The sequence below is a fragment of the Pogoniulus pusillus genome, chromosome 15 (assembly GCF_015220805.1).
Source record: "Pogoniulus pusillus isolate bPogPus1 chromosome 15, bPogPus1.pri, whole genome shotgun sequence".
In the NCBI taxonomy this organism is placed as follows: Eukaryota; Metazoa; Chordata; class Aves; order Piciformes; family Lybiidae; genus Pogoniulus; species Pogoniulus pusillus.
In genome coordinates, this window is record NC_087278.1 from 488,344 (window position 1) to 507,822 (window position 19,479).

The window sequence follows — 19,479 nt, forward strand, 5'->3', positions numbered from 1 at the left end:
CTGTCCCTTTCCCAGCCCCCTACCCCCTTCCCAGCCCAAATGTCTTTGCAGCTCCCAAGTCCTGCCTTGTCACTGCCTGACTTCTGTGAACTTCCAGAGCTGATGCAAAAGCTTTATCTAAGAACTAAGCCACCAACCAAAGCTTGCCAGTGCTTGGCAGTCTCCTCCCTGGCAAGGCTGCCTTCTTGGCTTGTGCTGTGATGTGTTCATTTGCTGTGGAGTCGTTGGCAGGAGCTCAATTTCTTTGTGCTTTCCTCGTTTGTTTCTGTCTTGTCTCTGCAAGGTGCAGGCTGAGCCTGGAGCTGCACAGCTCTCCCCCAGCTCCTCTCTCTGCACATTTGCAGCCTGGCTGGAATTTATCCCTGTGGCAAAAGGTAAGAACAAAGTCTCTGAATCACCTCAGTCCAGATGAAGCCTCCAAACAGGCTTTATCTCATCACTCTGCATACAAATGAGTTTTATCAGCAGAGCTTCCCCCAGCTTATTTGTGTGTAGCTGTTTGATATGTGCAGAACTCCCCACGGGAGATAAAAAAGCAGCAGAGAACAACCAAAACTGCCTCACTTTAATGAACTTCCAGAGCTGCTGTACATGATTTGTCTTAAAACATGTAATAACAGCAAAGTCACAGACCCCAGGAATGGCTCAGGCTGGCAGGGAGCTCAGAGCTCAGCCCCTCCAGCCTCCTGCCATGCCCCAGGGACACCTCCCAGCTACACTCAGCTGCTCAGGGCCTCACCCAGCCTGGCCTGCAACACCCCCAGCAAGGAGGAAGCACAGCCTAAGTGAACCTGGCAGGAGCCGTCCCTGCTGGCTGTGGGTCAGCCTTGCAGCTCTGAACCCACCTGTCTCATAGAGCCCTTTCTGGACTCCACTGAGCCATCGGCACCTTCAGGGGCTGCAGCAGGTCCAGAGAAGGGCAACCGAGCCTGGGGAGGGTCTGCAGCGCAGGGCTGGGGAGTGCAGCTGAGGCAGCTGGGGGTGTGCAGCCCGGAGCTGAAGAGGCTGAGGGCAGAGCTCTCTGCAGCTCCCTCTTCTGTGGTCGCTATTTCTCAGCCTCCTCTCTCCTCCTCAGCTGCCTTATCTCAGCCCAGCAATCGGCTCTGCTTCCCCTCACTGTGTGGCGTCTCCCTGCCTGGCACAGCAGCTGGGATTAACCAACCCACCCCGGAGCTCTCACATCATTTATTCCAAAAGCTGATGGCTTTGTCATCTCTGCTCCGAGAGATTCCACCTAGGCAGTGAGATCTCTGCTCGTGAGCAGCCAGCTCTCGGTAAACAACCCTTCTGCCCGAGCAGAGGGATTGCCAGCAAGGGACCTGCCTCCTGGGAGGATGCTCGGGGCTGGAACTGTGCCTCCAGTGCTGGAGCCTGCTCCACGCTGCCCTGGCCAGCAGGCTGGGCTGCTTGGCCCCCCGGGGGCGAGGGGCGGAGGTCCTGAAGGCAGCTGAAAAGCTTTCTGGTGCGACAGGAAGGGCAAAGCCCTGCACCTGGGGAGGAGCAGCACCAAGCACCAGCACCTGCTGGAGAGCAGGGGTGGAACTGGATGATCTTTAAGGTCCCCTCCAAGCCAACCCACTCTGCAGCTGTGAGCCAAGTCCCTCTCAGCTGCTTAGCCACTCTGGAGCTGCACGGAATGGGGGAGCAGAAAACGTGTCCTGAACTGCCCTTCATCAGCCTCCAAAGCTGCGGGATCAATTGTCTAGCAAAAGGTCATTTCTACCTGCCCAGCACAAAATCAGCCACAGACTGCACTGGCTTGGAAGAGACCCTCCCAGGGCATCCTGCCCAGCCCCCAGCATCCGGCAGGGACCCCCCAGCCAGAGCAGGCTGCTCTGGGTGCAGCCCAGGCTGCCCTTGGCCTGCTGGGCTGGCAGTGCCCATGGCTGGCTCCTGCCCAGCTTCTCCCCCACCAGCAGCCCCAGGCTCTCCTCTGCAGGGCTGCTCTCAGTCTCCTCGCCCCAGCCCTGCACTGATGTCCAGGACTGCCCTGGCCCAGGTGCAGGACCTTGCACTTGGCCGTATTGGTCCTCAGGAGGTTCTCCTCAGCCCCCTCTGCAGCCTGCCCAGGTCTCCCTGGATGGCTCCATCCCATCCTTCAGTCTTGTCAGTAGCACCACTCAGCCTGGTGCCATCTGGTGCAGAACAGGTTCTGCATGGCACAGCAATGTGCCCTGGGGGCCAAGAGGCAATGGGGTCCTGGGGGGCATTGAGCAGAGTGTGTCCAGCAGAGCCAGGGAGGTTCTCCTGCCCCTCTGCTCTGCCCTGCTGAGACCTCATCCTGAGCACTGCCTTCAGCTTGGGGCTCCCCAGTTGCAGAGGGACAGGAACTGCTGGAGAGAGTCCAAGGGAGGCTGTGAGGATGCTGAGGGGCCTGGAGCAGTGCCTGGTGAGGAGAGGCTGAGGGGCCTGGGGCTGCTTAGTCTGGAGAAGAGAAGACTGAGAGGAGATTGAATCAATGTCTCTAAATCTCTGAGGGCTGGGGGTCAGGAGGGGGGGACAGGCTCTGCTCACTGCTGCCTGGCACAGGACAAGCAGCAATGGGTGGAAGCTGCAGCACAGAAGGCTCCAGCTCAACACAAGAGGAACTTCTTGCCTGGAAGGGTCCCAGAGCCTGGCACAGGCTGCCCAGAGAGGCTGTGGAGTCTCCTTCTGTGGAGCCTTCTCAGGCCTGTCTGGATGTGTTGCTGTGTGCCCTGAGCTGGATTGTGTGGTCCTGCTCTGGCAGGGGGTTGGACTGGATGAGCTCTTTGGGTCCCCTCCAACCCCTGACACCTGTGAGCTGCACCCTTGCTGGGAGGTCATCCTGGCCAGCTCCCAGTCTCCATCAATGCTTTTTTGTTCTGAGGAGAAAAGAACAGAGCAAGTCCCAGTGCCTCTAGGAGCCTACCTGGAGATGACTCAGGCTGAGGGCTGGAGCAGCTGCAGTGCCCCTGGCAGCCTGGAACTCACAGAGGCTCTCCCTGCCTCCACTGCTTTCCACCCCGAGTGCTGCTCCGCCCTTAATGAGGACACCTGGCAGCAGTTCCAGAGCTGCACACCACTTCCCTCAGGTACTGAGAGCTTCCCTGGCAGAAGGAAAATGGAACAGCAGCTGGGAGCTCTCTGTTAACAGTGAGGGAAGAGGAAAGTGAAAGCAAAGACTCTTGGGAGACTTCAGGGCTCTTAGGGTGCTGGTAATGAATGAGTAATGTGCTCTGAGGGGAGCTCACTGCTCCCAAGGGCAGCAGCAGGCAGGATCAGTGTGGCATAGGAACTGGAGATCTTTAGGAAATCACATGGCTGCCAGGAAAAGTGTCAGAGCTGGAGAGTGGGAACCCTCTGTGTGTGGCATCAACCTGGGCACAGCTGCCAGGGCATCGGCATGCACAGCAGAGATGGGCTGGGTTGGGAGGGACCTCAAAGCTCCAGGGAGGCGAATGGAGCCCAGGAGCAGCTCCAGCTGCTGCTGGGGACAAGGGAAGTCCTTGGGGCTCCTCTGCCTTGCACTCCCACTTTGTGTCTTGGGCACGGCTTGGCTTGGTGCTGGAAGCAGCTGGGCTGGCAGTGCTGGGTGGGCACAGGCAGCAGGCAAGTCACCTCCTGCCTTCCACTGGTCTGCCCTCCACACACCTCCTGCCCTCCACACACCTCCTGCCCTCCACAGAGCTGTATTCATAGAATCACACAATCACAGAATGCAGCAGGCTAGCAGAGAGCTCCAAGCTCAGCCAGCCCAGCCTAGCACCCAGCCCTGCCCAACCAACCAGACCATGGCACTAAGTGCCCCAGCCAGGCTTGGCTGCAACACCTCCAGGGATGGGGACTCCATCACCTCCCTGGGCAGCCCATTCCAATGCCAATCACTCTCTCTGCCAACAACCTCCTCCTGACATCCACCCTATTCCACAGGCCTCCTGCCTTCCACAGACCCCTTGATTCCAAAGACTTTCCTCCAGCAGCTTTAAGGGGCACCAACCCCCGAGCTCAGTGGAGGACAGGTGCTGCCTTTGCAGGAGCCCAGCCTGGGGGGCACACCAGTGAGGTGCTTTGGGTTTGTTGCTTTGGGGCTTTTTCTTCTTTCATTTCCTGTTTGTTTTTCTCTTCTATCCCCTTTTAGCTTCTCCCAGACAGTGGAGCCTGCTGAATCCAGATTATCAGAGCTTGAACTAAATGGCCACAAAGAGCTTCTCAGTCTCTCTCTGGCCTCTTTCCCCCTCCCTGCAGTGGCAGCCACTCAGCACTGAGGATCCTACGCATTCCTCATGCTCCAGATCTGCCTGCCTAAGCACATTAGGGATGGATGGATGGATGGATGCTCTTCCCTACCTTTGCTTCAGTGTGAACCCTCTTGGTCTTCCCTCATGGAATTGAGAAGCTGGCTTCATTTGTCAGCTCCTCCTCGCCTGCTTCCAAGCAGATGTCAGCAGACAGCAAATCAAGCTGGAGTTCACTGTGGAAGCCATGGACCAAACTTCCCTTGTGGGGCCAGAGCAGGCACAAAGGTGTCCCAGAGCCATGGCAGCTGCCAGCACAGCAGGAGATGCAGCAGCAATCCCTAAGTACAGCTGGGAGCAGGCTGTGACACCCCAGAGCCTTGCTGCTCCCTTGCACTCTCCCCAGCACATCCTGGCCCTCTGATCTGGACACAGCACTCCAGGTGTGCTCACACCAGGGCAGAGCAGGGGAGAACCTCCCTGCACCTCCCTTTGCCTTTCTCCTGCAGGGAACTGTTCATTTCCACCACTGCCTCCCATGCCAGAGCCAGCAGCTCTGCTGGGAGCAATCAGCTCTGCCTCAGCCTCCTCTTCACCAGGCTAACCCCCCCAGCTCCCTCAGCTGCTCCTCCCCAGCCCTCTTCTCCAGACCCTTCCCCAGCTTGGTTGCCCTTCTCTGGACCTGCTCCAGCCCCTCAATGTCCCTCTTGGAGTGAGGGGCCCAAAGCTGAACCCAGCACTCAAGCTGTGTCCTCAGCAGTGCCCAGTCCAGGGGCACAATCTCTGCCCTGCTCCTGCTGCCCCACCACTGCTGATCCAGGCCAGGCTGCTGGTGCCCCTCTTGGCCACCTGGGCACTGCTGGCTCATCTCCAGCTGCTGTCACCCAGCACCCCCAGGTACTTTCCTGCTGGGCAGTTTCCAGCCTCTCTGCCTCCAGCCTGGAGCATTCCAGGGGTTGTTTTGCCCCAAGTGCAGGAGGCAGCACTCGGCCTTGTTGAAGCTGACACAGCTGAGCTCAGCACATGGATGCAGCCTGCCAGGAAACAATGCTCCTCACAGCCAGGGGCACACACATCAGCATGTGCCAGCAGGGACATCCCCCATGCACTGCTGCTCTGCCTCCTCCCTGCACTGCTGTTCTCTGCCCCCTTCCAGGGCACCACCAGACACAGGGGTCAAGGATGCAGAAAGGGCTGAGGACCTCCACCCCTGCTCTACCTCCATCAGCAGGAGAGGCAATGGCCTGAAATTGTGCCAGAGGAGGCCTAGGTCGGAGATGAGGAACAATGTCTTTGCTGCAGGAGTGGCCAGGGACTGGCACAGGCTGCCCAGGTGGTGCAGTCCCCATGCCTGCAGGTGTCCCAGAAAGCTGTAGCCATTGCCCCTGGGGCCAGAGTTTGGTGGCCAGGTGGGGCTGGGTGGATGCTGGCTTGGATGACCTCAGAGGTCACTACAGGATGAGTTTCTGAGCTTTACTAGAGGATCATTATGGTCTGTACACCTCTCTTAACGATAACTCAGTTTTGCTCTGTCAGAGTGGCACTGGTGGAGCACTTGGGAGCAGCCTGTGGGGGGACAGGAGACAGAGAGGAGACAGAGAACAGAGCCAGGATCTGCCCTGGGCTGGCTGCAGGCAGAGCCAGTGGTGGTAGAGCAGAGTCCTCTGCTGCTCCTGCCGGAGCTGCAGGAGACCAGGAGGGACTGCAGCGCTCACAGCCTGCCCGAGGAGCGCAGTGCAGCTCCACAGCCCCCGCGAGACAGCAGCAGCCCTGGCAGGGCACCAGCAGGAAGGGGCTGAGCTCTTGCCCTGCTTTCTCTGCCAGGCTACCACAGACAAGGACAAACCACAGCAGTGCAGGCAGGGCTCTGGTTGCCCTCCTCTGCAGCAGGGGTGCAGTGCCGGGGCCCTGCCCTGCCCCTCTCTGCTCTCTCCACACGCAGCAGGGCCATGGCAGTGCATGGGAGGCGTTGCCTGGCAACAGCACCGTGCCAGTATCTCTGCAGCCTGCGGTGTGTGCCCGTGGCCAGAGTGCTCCTCATCTTCATTAGACCAGAGCCACCTGGGCTGCCAGGCCCCTGGTGCCAAGAGCTGTGTGCTCACAGCCTGCTCCCTGCAGCCAGCTGCACTCACGGGCAACACAGAGCCAGCAGCAGCTCTGCCCCTCCCTGCCAGCCACAGCCTCGCTAACAGGGCACTGCTGCCTCCCCTGGCACTGCTCACTGCTCTGACTGGCACCCACCAACTCCACCATGCCCACAGACAGGGAAGGCCAACCTTGATTCCCAGCCCTCCTTTGGGAGTGGCACTCTTCCTCCCTGCCACAACCATGGCTCTGGCACTCCAGCCACAACTTCTTCAGGTGCTTTTTGCCCACCCCCAGGCACTGGAGGCCAGGCTGGGTCACTGCTGCACAGCTCCACTCTGCTGCGAGAGGAAACAAACAAACAGGCAAGATCCAGCCCCAGACAGCAGCAACAGAGGTGCTGCAGGGCTGGGCAGGGCTGGGCACAGCTGGGTATGGCTGGGCAGGGCTGGGCACCTTCCACCAGCACAGCTTGCTCAGGGTCTCATCCAGCCTGGCCTTGAGCACCTCCAGGGAGGGGGCAGCCACAGCCTCCCCGGGCAGCCTGTGCCAGGGTCTCACCACCCTCACTGCAAAGAATTTCTTCCTCCTCTCCACTCTCATCTCCCCTCTCCCAGCCATTGTCCCTCATCCTGGCACTCCCAGCCTTTGACACAAGTCCCTCCCTGGCTCTCCTGGAGCCCCTTCAGGCACTGGAAGGCTGCTCTGAGGTCTGCCTGGAGCCTTCTCGTCTGCAGGCTGAGCAGCCCCAACTCTCCCAGCCTGTCCCCACGGGGGAGGTTCTGCAGCCCTCTCGTCACACCTGTGGCCTCCTCTGGACCCTCCCCAGCAGCCCCAGGCCCTGGTGCTGTGTTCCCCAGAGCTGGAGGCAGTGCTGCAGGTGAGGTCTGAGCAGAGGGGCAGGACCCCCTCCCCGTGTGCTGCTCTCCTGCTTTGGCTGCAGCCAGCACACAGCTGGCTCCGGGCTGCCGCTGCCCAGTGCCGGCTGCATCCCTGCTGGAGCTGCTGCAGGTGACTCTGCCTTGGCAGGGCTCCTCTAGAGGTCCCTGCCAGGGCTGTCCTTGTGTGGCTCTGTGGTGCCAGGCTCAGCAGCAGCAGGTCTCTGAGTCCCACCACTGCTTTGGCTCAAAGGCTGCCGCAGAAGGGGTTTTTGTTTCTTACCTCCTGTCCCTCTCCAGTGGACGTGCAGCAACCTTGGCAGGACAGCAGCCTTTGACTGCTGCACCTACATGTCCAGGTCCTGCTCCAGAGAATTTCCACTTCTCATTTTGCAACATTTGAGGCTTGTCTCCAGTCACCTGCAGCTGGCACAGTGTCCTGGCTTCAAAAGGAGGGGAAATCAGATGTTAATTTATTCACAGCCAGGTGGGGTGGAGGTTTCAGGCTCCAGAGGCCCTTCCCTGTGATGAAGCTGTCAGAGACCTGCTGGAGTTTCTCCACCCCTGGAGGAATGCTGATGCCTCTGACCAAGTCAGACTGCATTTGTGCTGGGAAGACTTTGCCAAGGCAGCAGGAGGCTCGCTGGGCTTCCTCTCCACCTTGCCAGCCTCTCTGAAGAGATGTGCAGGTATTTGTCTGTCTAGTTGTGCCTTGTCCTGCCCCTGGGCACCACCACACAGAGCCTGGCACCTTCACCCTGGCACCCACCCCTCAGGTATTCATGGCCACTGCTCAGGTCCCCTCTCAGCCTTCTCCTCTGCAGGCTCAGCAGCCCCAGGGCTCTCAGCCTTTCTTCCCAGCAGAGCTGTCCCAGTCCCTTCAGCATCCTCACAGCCACCTCTGCACTCTCCCAGCAGGTCTGTGTCCCTCTGCAGCTGGGCAGCCCAGAGCTGGGCACAGTGCTGCAGGTGTGGGCTCAGCAGGGCAGAGCAGAGGGCAGGAGAGCCTCTCTGGCCCTGCTGGCCACACTCTGGCTGCACCCCAGGCTATCTCTTGGCCCCAGGGGCACTTTGCTGCCCCATGGAGGGTTTGCTGCCCACCAGGACCCCAAGGTCCTTCTCCACGGAGCTGCTCCCCAGCAGGCAGTCACCAGCAGAAAGGTCTCCATGGGTCACCTGCTCATTTAAATCCGCAGGGGGGAGGACAGGGCAGAATGTGCTCTGTGCTGCAGGGTGTGTGGCCGGGCTGAGAGGAATGCAAGGCAGCTGTTACAAATAAGCCCTCAAGCCTCGTTCCTTCTGTGGCAGAGTCCCTAGCACAGCCTCTGGTGCTGCATCTTGGGGAGATTTATGACAAGCAGCCTTCCCTCTTGAAATTTATCACCTAATTACAGGAGGAAATGAATGGGGACACTGTCCTGGAGCATGTAAGTTGTGGGTACCAGCTCTGCCTCTCCCACACATCATCCCCAGCTGCGGACTTCCCCCCGCAGATCTCAAGAAGAAATGAAGTGGTAATTACCCTGGCGTCAAGCTGCTGCCGGAGGGACAGGACAGGCTGCTAACGTCCTGCTTTGTTTGCTTCTGCTCCGCTCTCACCGGCAGTGATGGCAGGAAGGGGGAAAGGAGGAGAGGCAGAACCGCTCTAAGACCTCTGCTGGACGTGGGAGAGGATGAGAGCAGCCAGAAGTGCAGCTCTGGGTTCTGCCGGGAGATGAAGGGACACAGGGCAGCTCAGCCCCTCAGGTGACACAGGGCAGCTCAGCCCCTCAGGTGACACAGGGCAGCTCAGCCCCTCAGGTGACACAGGGCAGCTCAGTCCCTCAGATGCACGCAGCAGGTTGGGCTGCAAGGGACCCTAAAGCTCAGCCGGTGGCAGCCCTGCCGTGGGCACAGACACCTGCCTCCAGCCCAGGCTGCCCGGGGATGGTGACTCCTCCACCCCCTGGGCAGCCTCTCCCAATGCCTGGAGCAAAGGACTGCTTCCCAGCGCCCAGCTCCAGCGCGGTGCAGCCCGGCCCCACGGGGGCAGGGTCTGAGCGGCTGTGTGGAGGGGCTTAGGCTGCCTGAGTGCTGGCTCCTGCTGTCTGTTTTGCCCCAGGCTGATTCCACATCCCAGCTGCTGCCAAAAACAGCTCTGCAGAGCTTCTCCCTTACAAACCTCAGGCCAAAACACATTCTGAAGCCCTGTCTTGCAAAATGGAAGCAAGGTTGGGGGTGGTGAGTCTGAGAGCAGCCCTGCAGAGAAGGGCCTGGGGGTGCCGGTTGGGGAGAAGCTGGGCAGGAGCCAGCCACGGGCACTGCCAGCCCAGAGGCCAAGGGCAGCCTGGGCTGCATCCAAAGCAACTTTGGCAGAGATGGAGAGAGGGGATGCTGCCCCTCTGCTCTGCTCTGGGCAGACCTCACCTGCAGAGCTGGGGCCAGCTGTGGGCGCCCAGCACAAGAGGGACATGGACCTGAAGGAGCAGGTCCAGAGGAGACCACAAAAGTGCTCAGTGGGGCCAGGCTGAGCTGGGGGTGTTCAGCCTGGAGAAGAGAAGGCTCCAGCAGAGCTCAGAGCTGCATTTCAGTGTCTGCAGGGAGCTGCAGGCAGGCTGGGAGGGACTGCTCAGAAGGGGCTGTGGGGACAGGCTGAAGGCAGTGGTTTGCAACTGGAGCAGAGTTAGGTTGGGCATGAGGAGGGAGTTGTGCACAGTGAGGGTGGGCAGAGACTGGCACAGGCTGGCCAGGGAGGGGGCTGAGGCTCCATACCTGGAGGCATTCAAGGTCATCCTGGCTGTGTCCCTGTGCAGCCTGCTCTGGCTGGAGGTGTCCCTGCTGCCTGCAGGGGCTGGACTAGATGCCCTGGGAGGGTCCCTTCCAAGCTGATGCACTCTGAAGCTGTGAGCCTGTGAAGTGGCAGGAGCACAGATGAAATGTGTGAGACTTGCAGGCAACTGCCCACGAAGGCTGAATCAGTAAATGGCACTAGAATGCCCCAGCAAGGGACAGGCCCAGAGCCGTCTGCTGACAGCACACAAGACCTGGAGTGTGGCAGACGGAGCTGGAAGGAGGATCAGCCTGAGGGGAGATCCCGAGGGCAGTGCCCGTGTGCAGTGCAGCTGCCTGGGGAGCCACACTGCCGGGAGAAGGGGCAGGGGCAGCCTGTGCCAGCCTCTCCCCATCTCTATTTCCTCCTCCTCTCTCATCTCCCCTCTCCCAGCTCACAGCCACTGTCCCTCGTCCTGGCACTCCCAGCCCTCCCCAGAAGCCCCTCCCCAGCTTTCCTGTAGACCTCTTCCAGCGCTAGAGGGCTGCTCTAGGGCCAAGTTTTGACTACCAGACCTACTTTTGCCTTTAATGGTTGGGGGGTTTGATTTTATTTTAACCTCTCCTGTAACAAAACTCAACTAAATACCAGATGCAGAGTCCCAGGGGGCCCTTCCTCAAGGCTGACTTCTCAAGGAGCAAAAAGAGAAAACCAAGTCCCTCTCATGAATACAGGAGCAGCCTTGGCAATGCCATCTTCTTCACCCCCCAGCAAGGGTGCCAGCAGCTGCAGTTACAGGGATTTTCTGGCTTGCAAACTTAAGCTGGAGCTTAACTCATCTTCGAGCACAAAATCAATCAAGAATAAGAATGGTCACAAGGAGAGCAAATTTTCTTTTCAGATCTGCTTGGCCCCAAGGCAGCAGAGGGAGGGAGATTAATTTAGGGAGCTAAATTATTCACAGGAGTTTCACTGAGCAGACTGGATCCAATCGAAGGGAAAAGAAAACTTCCGATAGGATAAGGTCTAAAAATGGATGCTGGAAGTGTCCTAGAGCTGTCCAGGGGCTGGAGAGCCTCCCCTTGGAACAGGCTGGGAGCTGGAGCTGCTCAGCATGGAGCAGAGCAGGCTCTGGGCAGACCTCAGAGCAGCCTTTTGACAGGAAGGTGACTCCAAAGCCCCTCTGGGCAGCCCCAGTTGCCCTCACGGCCAAATGTGCAGAACCCCCAGGGGTCCACCTTGTCCGTCCTGCCTCTGCTCCTGTCCCCCTGTGCTCCTTGCATTCCTCTTTCAGACACTCAGACCCTTCAGCCACTTTGTGCAGCCCCCTGAGGCTGGACACCAGGAGCAGTTTCTCTGCTGCAGGAGTGGTGAGGCATTGGCACAGGCTGCCCAGGGAGGTGGTGCAGTCCCCACCCCTGGAGGTGTCCCAGGAGCTGCAGGTGTGGTGCTCCAGGGTACAGTTCATTGGCCACGGGTGCTGGGCTGGGGGGGGGCTGGATGTTCTGGAGGGCCTTCTCCAGCCTTATGATTCCAGGGGTCTGTGGAATTGTCTGGGATGAGCTTCCTGCCAGCCTGCCAGGCCTCTCTGGGCTGCAGCACAGCCCAGATGTTTGGGTAACACCTGAACACTTCTGGAATGCTCTTTATGGCACCCAAGAGCAAACCTCCCCAGCTCGAAAGCAGGACATAGATCAAGCCTGCTGGGTCTGTGTGCACTGACGTTGGGAGGCCTGTGGAGAAGGGGCACAAGCAATGAAGACAGCAGAAGAGAAGTCCTCTAATTGAAGCTGGAGGTGATGTACAGGTGAGAGTGTTTGCTCCCAGCACAGCATCACAGCCTGCTGCAAACCAGGGCTGTGCAGCACCGCAGCTCCTCAGCGCCAGCAGCTAAAGACAGGGGGATGTGACTGACCTCTGCCACTGCAGCTGTTTGTCGAAGCTCCACACCAAAGCCACAGCTCGCCACAGCTCCCCGCAGCTGTGCTGTGCTCCTCCGGAGCTGCTGCAGCCCCTCAGCGCCCCAGGCAGCCCAGCACCTGAGGTGTGCCCCAGCAGCGCACACTCAGTGGCGCCTCTGAGCGCTGCAGTCTCAAGCCACTCTCAGGTCCCTACAACAGAAGAGGAGCATCCCAAGCCAAGAGTGTGGGATCCTCTCCCTTCCCTAGGCAAGTTCTGCTGGAGGGTGAGCACTGCCACCCTGGCTGGCACTGCCCTTGTGATGCACAGAGCATCAGAATGGGTTGGGTTAGAAAGAGGCCTTAAAGCTTATCCAGTTCCAACCTCCTTCCACCAGCCTGGGTTGCTCAGGGCCTCGTCCAGCCTGGCCCTGAACAGCTCCAAATCTTTGATCCCATTCCGTGCTTCTGAGATCCACAACCTCCCTGGGCATCCTGTGCCAGTGTCTGCCCACCCTGACTCCTCCTCTCCAGCCCAACCTCCCCTTTGGTTACCTTTTTTCTCCCTTTCCAGCTCAATTCCTTTTTCCCCTGTGATGAAAACAGCAGCCTGGAAATAAAGGCTCTCTTGAAGCTCTGATGTCTGAGTGAGCAAACACATTTAGACTAAATTCAATTCCAAGCCAACACTTAGTGAGCCAAATAAACTCAATGTGGATAAGCTCTAATGCCCTGCTTTTGAAATGGAGCCTTTGCCATATTCAGAAGAACTCATGCATGAGAAAAGCAGGGGGTGGCCTGAGCACACTGCTATGGCACTGGGGCACCAATCAGATCACACACAGCGGCCTACAGAGGCTCCACAGCCTGGGAAAGGCTCCAGGGGCAGCATCAGGAAGGTGCTGCTGGTGCTGTGTCCTGCAGCTACTTGCTCCTCACTCAGACCTGGCAGCTGCAAGCAAGGGAGTAGCTTGGCTGGGTGCAGGCACAAGAGTCACAGAATGGGTTGGGCTGGAAGGGACCTTAGAAATCACAGAATGCCAGGGGCTGGAGGGCACCTCCAAAGCTCATCCAGCCCATAAGGAAAGCTCTTTGCCAGCAGGTGATAAAATCTGGGAACTATGATGAGTGAAGTGACAGAATGGCAGAGGCTGGCAGGGGCCACAGAGGATCATCTGGCCCAGCCCAAGCCCTGCCAGAGCAACACCACCCAGAGCAGCTCACACAGAACACATCCAGGTGGTTATTGAGTATCTCCAGAGAGGGAGACTCCATAGCCCCCCTGGGCAGCCTGTGCCAGGCTTCTGGCACCCCCACAGGGAAAAAAATCCTCCACACATTTAAATGATACTCCCCTCAGCTCCCACCCCCTTGTGCTGGCACTGGCATCCCCCAGCAGAGCCTGGCTGCAGCTCCTGCCACTCACCTGCACACACTGATAACCATTGCTGAGGTCCCCTCTCAGCTCCTCCTCTCCCAGCACACAGCCCCAGCTCCCTCAGGCTGTGCTCCTAACAGAGCTGTGCCATTCCCTTCAGCATCTCTGTGGCTCTGTGCTGGACTTTCTCCAGCAGTTCTCTGTCCCTCTTGAACTGGGGGGCCCAGAACTGGGCACAGTACTGCAGATGTGGCATCAGCAGAGGCAGAGCAGAGCAGAGGGGCAGGAGAACCTCTCTCGATCTACTGAGCACAGCCCTTCTGACCCACCCCAGAATGGCATTGCCCTTCCTGGACCCCAGAGCACATTGCTGGCTCCTGCCCATCCTCCCATCCACCAGGACCCCCAGAGCCTTTTCCCCTTCACTGCCTTCCAGCAGGTCAGTCCCCATCCTACCCTGATCCTTGGGGTTGCTCTTTGCCAGGTGCCAGACTCTGCCCTTGCTGAATTCCATTCCATTTCTCCCTGCCCACCTCTCCAGCCTGTCCCAGTCTGGCTGGATGCCAGCACAGCCTGCTGCTTGGTGCCATCAGCAAACTTGCTGCCAGTGCCCTCTGTGCCCTCAGCCAGGTCACTGATGTGCCTTTGTGGCTGTTCTGCTCTGGACAACTTCTGCCTCAGTATTCTGCTGTGCTTCTTCACCAGAACCTCTGCCCTGGATGCCTCTCTCTGGCAGGGGCTGGACTGGATGACCTCCAGAGGTCCCTTCCAGCCCTGTCCATTCCGTGAGCCTGTGGCTCAGGGACAGCTGTCAGCAGCAACCAGAGGAGACACCAAACAAATCCTCCACACCAAGAGCTGAACTTTCTGCAGCTCCACACAAAGGTGATCCAGCACAGGCAGAGGCATTTTGCCTTCATCCTGTGCTTGAGTAAGAGCAGGAAAAGCTGAAGAAAGTATTTCACTGCTTGTTTTGATAGAACCTGAGCCAATATTTGCTGCTGGGAGAGCTTTGAGCCTGTGCCCCTGAGGCTGCTGTATTCAAGGCAAACTGGAGAGCATCTGCTCCAGGCTCTGCAGTGCAGGGGCAGGCTGCCCAGGGAGGCTGTGGGTGTCCCCTCCCAGGAGGTGTTCAAGGCCAGGCTGGATGAGGCCCTGAGCAGCCATCCAGCAGGGCACAGGAGAGGAAACAGGCTCTGAGCAGGAACATTCTGAGCCCTGCACAAACACTGCAGCTCAAAGTGAAGCCGAAGAGTGAGCTGTGAGGACATGCAGCAGAGCCGTCCCCGGCAGCTCCTCTCCTCCACCCCCAGCCAAGGACAGCCTTCTCCCCCGCGGCTCCTGGGAGCTTAGCAATTACTTGCAGCTCTAACACCAACCAATTTCTTCTGGGACTGCAATCTGTTAGAGTTCAATTTTCTCAGCCAGAGATGAAATGATCAGAATGAATTTGTTCCTTCAGAGTGAATAAACTAAATGTGATTGAAATGAACTCGGGAGCAGTCCTGCCTCAGCTGCCTGCAGCAGACACACGTCCCGCGGCCGCTGCAGCTGCTGCAGCTGCCTGCTCCCCGCTCCTGCCGCTGCCTGCCCCCACACCTCCCCTCACACGAGGAAGAAGACCCTTAGGAGTGGCAGCAAAAAAGTCCTGGCTCGACTCGGCGGGGCAAGATCAGGAGGCCACAAGGGACACATCCAGGTGGGGCTGGAGAGGCTGCAGAGCAGGAGACTGCACAGCCCCTCTGGGCAGCCTGCCCCAGGCCTCAGCCCCCTCACATGGAAGAAGCTTTTTCTTATGCTGGGGTGGAGCCTCCTGGACACACAGCTTGTGTCCATCGGGGGAGGGTTGGGCTGGATAGGAAACATTCCTTTGCTGCCAGAGGAGCCAGGGACTGGCACAGACTGCCCAGGGACTGGCACAGGCTGCCCAGGGAGGTGCTGGGGTGTTGCAGAAAGGTGTGGGCATGGCACCTGGGGACAGGTTTTGGTGGCCATGATAGTGTTGGGTTGTTGGTTGGGCTTCATCATCTTGTCCTTTCCAGTCCAAGACTTGCATGGCCCTGGCAGGTGCAGGCAGGGCAGCAGCTCCTGTAGCTGCTGCCTGCTGCTGCCTGGAACGTCAGCTGCATGGGGCTAACCCTTCCTTCTGCGAGACGAGAAGGGGACATTATTCATTCATAAGGTATGGCACCAAATTCGTTAGCACAGCTGTCAGTGCCTGCACAAAGCATTCCAAACGAACCTGCTGCCTCATAAATTTCAGTTAGAATTGATTAGTAATGCAAATCCTAATGGCTGCAGCAGCAGAGCTGGGAGCTCCCTGCCCCGCTGCACGGGCACCGCTCCCACCCGCTGCTGCTGCCTGGCGCCCGCTCTGCCCAGGCAGGAGTCCTGGGTCTGCACTCATGGGAAGAAAGAGACAAACAAGCAGTGTAGGCACCGAGTAAAGAAAGGTGCAAAACCCCTCTACATGGAGCAGGACAAGGGAGGGGGTTCTGCCCCTCTGTGCCCATCTGCAGCACTGTGCCCAGATCTGCTGCTCCCAGCAGCAGGAGGACATGCAACTGCTGGAGCAGGTCCAGAGGAGGCGCCAAGGTGATCAGAGGGCTGCAGAACCTCCCCTGTGGGGACAGGCTGGGAGAGCTGGGGCTGTGCAGCCTGGAGAAGAGAGGCTCCAGGGACACCTCAGAGCAGCCTTCCAGTGCCTGCAGGGGCTTCTAGAGAGCTGGGGAGGGACTTGGGATAAGGGCAGGGAGTGCCAGGATGAGGCACTGCTCAGAGTCAAGTGGATGGCAAAGCTACTGTGAGAGCTGAAGCCAGATCAGCTGTTAGAGGACATGAGCAAAGGGCCTGGCAGATATTAATCTCTGTTTATGTTCGTGGCAGCCAAAGACCAAAGCAGTTCTAAAGCTCCTACAGGCAATTACCGGAGCTGCTTCGGGAGGAAACGCCCAGGGAGCAGAGCGGAGCTGCTGAACAGCTCCCGAGCGCTCCTTAAACACTCCAGGGGAGGCACTGACACCTCCCCGCCACGGCCACGCTTCCCCAGCGAGCGGGGAGGAGGGGAAGCTGAGCAAGGCGCCCCTGAAACGCTGCCCGCGGCTCACAGCTCCGAAGGCAGCAGAGAGGCTCCGCGCACGGCGCCGCCCCAGTGCCCTCCTGCGCAGAAAGCGGCGCCGGCTGCAGCTGCTGCGGGACGGCACCGAGCCCCGGCCCGCAGCCGACCCCCGCGCCTCAGGAGGGCCCGCAACCGGCACCGGCTCAGCGCATCACGGCATGGGCTGGGCTGGAAGGGACCTCAAAGCTCATCCAGTGCCGGCCCCTGCCCTGGGCAGGGACACCTCCACCAGCACAGCTTGCTCAGGGCCTCATCCAGCCTGGCTCCCTCCAGGCAGGGAGCATCCACAGCCTCCCTGGGCAGCCTGTGCCAGTGCCTGCCCATCCTCACTGCCAAGGACTTCTTGCTCATCTCCAGCCTCAACCTCCCCTCCTCCAGCTTCAATCCATGGCCTCTCGCCCTGTCCCCACAGCTCTCTGCTCTCTTCCTGCCCTTAGCAGTGGCCTGGGGGGGGGAGGTGTTATTTTTGGGAGGAGGGGTTGGGGCAAAGAATTTTCTGAAGCTCTGCTGGTTTAAGAATGAGTTCTGTGGGCAGGCTGGAGGCTCCCAGCTGGAGGAGCTGCCACAGCCCTGCCTGCAGCCACTCTGCCAGCAGCAGGAAGGTGAGGATGCAAAGCTGCCAGCCCTCGATTCTGCTCCTTGTGGGCTGGCCAGAGGCAAGGGGAGAAGCCTCATGCTTAATGCATCACTGCAGGGCTGGCTGTGAGGAGCTGAGGCTCGTTGGCAGCTGGGGAGGAAAGGAAAAATCACGATTCCAGCATCAGGGGAGAGAAGAATTCGGAACTCCGTGAGGGGGATCTGAGTGCTGAGTGTTTGCAACACAAAGCCTTTGGAAAGGAAGGGCAGCTGAGAGCCAGGAAGCAGAGTGCTGCCATAGCCTGAGAGCAGGCAGGCAGCCAGCAGCAGTGACAGGCCACAGAACCACTTCTGCTCACGTGCCACAAGGCACAGGACAACAGGGAACAGCCTCAGGCTGGGGGCCAGGAAAGGGCTCCCAGGCACTGGCACAGGCTGCCCAGGAAGGCGTCTGACAGAGGCAGAGATGTGGTGCTGAGGGATGGTGCAGTGGCAGTGGTGGGACTGGGAGCCCCAGGGGAGCTGCTGGGCTTGGTGGTCTCAGTGGTCTCTCCCAGCCTCACCAGTTCCACGGCTCTGTGATTCCACAGCAAGCTCCAGAGCAGCCCTGGGAGAGCAGCTCTGACCGTGTCTGCACCTCGGAAACCAGCGGTGCTCCAGGACTGGCTGGCACAGGGAGGGAGCAACTGCAGAGGGGTTTGGTCTGGCCCTGCAGGTCCCTGAAGCCATGCTCCTGGCTGCAGCTGTGCAGCTGCACGGGTGGGGCTGGGAGGTTGCAGCTGCACTCCCACAGTGCTGGACGTGGGCAGCTTCTGCCCTAGCTTCAGATCCAGCTTCCAGTGCAGCTACTGACAGCTCCTGCTCTGTCTGGTCCTGGCAGCAGCTTGGGCAGCTCAGATCTGAGGATGTGCAGATCTTTGCTGAACTCTGCAGCACAGGAACTGTCAGTAGCCTGGAATGGCTGACAGCAAGGGAAGGGAAACCAGGAATGATGGCTCCAGCTGGATTGCTGGCTTCAAGCAAGAGAGATCTGAGGCTGCAGGAGGTTCCTCAGAACCAGACCAGCTGGGGAGAAGCAGAAGAGATCTTCACCTATTTCCATTTCAAGAGATGCTGAGATGGATTCAGTCATCTGCTCAGTCACCCTCCTGCAGGGAGACTTCCTCACCCAGACCTCTGCACTGAACTTCAGCCAAACCACAAACAACCAAACCACAGCCAAATTAACCAAACCACTGCCAAATTAACCACTTAACTAAACCTCAGCCAAACCACAAACAACCAAACTATAACTGAGTTAACCAAACCACTTGACCCAACCTCAACCAAACCATAACAACTAAAAGCAAAGGATTGACAGCTTCACAGACTGCACTGGCTTGGAAGGGACCCTCCCAGCGCATCTTGGCCAACCCCCTGCAGGCAGCAGGGACACCTCCAGCCTGTGCCAGTCCCTGCCCACCTTCACTGTGCACAACTCCCTCCTGATGCCCAACCTAACTCTGCTCCAGTTGCAAACCACTGCCCTCAGCCTGTCCCCACAGCCCCTTCTGAGCAGTCCCTCCCCAGCCTGCCTGTGGGCCTCCTTCTGATCCTGAAGCCCCAAGAGCCTTTTCACTCTCTGTGCCTTCTGCAGGACATGTCCCATCCTTTCCCTTTTCTCTGAACCATCCAAGCTCTGCAGATGCAATGTGAGCCCCAGCAGATTCCACTCACTGTGGCAGTGAGCCTGAGTCCAGCCAGAGCCCTGCTGGCACCATTTCCAGCAGCAGCCTGCTCCACCCTGGCAAACATTCTCCCATGTGCCAGGCTGCAGATCAGCTGCCCCCTGTGAGCTGAGACAAACCCCAGGTTAAGAATCAGCTTTTCTTGATCCTGAATTACTCAGTGCATAATGACCCTTAATTGGCAGAATCATCTTCTTGCCTCCAGTCCCTAACAGCTCAGGAGTCATTAATGGGCAGGATTATTCTTTGTTCCTGGCAGATCTTGCACAGCAAGGCTGCAGCTGGCCCTGTGAGAGCACAGCTGGCAACAGACCAGCAGCTCCTGCAGCCTCTGCCTCAGCGAAGGAGAAGGTCCCAGTCAGAGAAGTTACTCCGAGGCTGAACCCACTGGGTCTGTGCTCTGGCTGCTCCCTCAGCCTCAGCTGGTGCCCTGATCTCAGTGAGAAGAGCAAGCAGCAAAGAGAAGGGAAATGGAACTCTTGGCATGGCCTTTTCTTGCCACGCTCACGCCCCCTGGCAGCAGGCACCAGTGGGGCTGGCTCCGAGTCCTACCAGGGCTGCTTAGGCTGCTGTGAGGTTCAGGTACTCCTTCCAGAGCCACTCTGCTGCCCCTCTGTCCAGAGCCAGCCCAGAGTCCTGACTCTGCCTAGGGCAGGCTGAAGGGTTGAGTTGTTTGGGGCTTTCCCCTCACCAGAAGCTGGGTCTGCAGCCTTGGTACAGAACACATGGAGCTGCCACACAGCCCCTGGCACAGGAACCCCTCAGGCACTCCAACCAACCCTCTTTGATGAGGGAAACTGCTCCTCCCTTAACAAATCCAGCCCCCAGCGTCTGCACTGCACAGGATCAGGGAATGCTTTGGGCTGGAAAAGCG

General features: G+C 58.9%; 1 protein-coding gene across 6 annotated transcripts in view; it reads right to left on the reverse strand.

Moving 5' to 3' along the window:
- The window catches only part of MGAT4C (MGAT4 family member C), a 103,518-nt gene that overhangs the window by 29,229 nt on the left and 54,810 nt on the right, over positions 1-19,479 (reverse strand). For 2 of the 6 annotated variants that reach the window (XM_064154869.1, XM_064154871.1), the window contains exon 4: positions 138-362. The exons of 2 other annotated variants lie outside the window; for them this stretch is intronic. The gene's annotated coding sequence lies outside the window, so the exon portion shown is untranslated. Of the gene's footprint in view, positions 1-137; positions 363-845; positions 1,504-7,442; positions 7,535-19,479 lie in introns of those variants that run through there. 2 more of the 6 variants (XM_064154873.1, XM_064154874.1) reach the window with 2 other exon arrangements.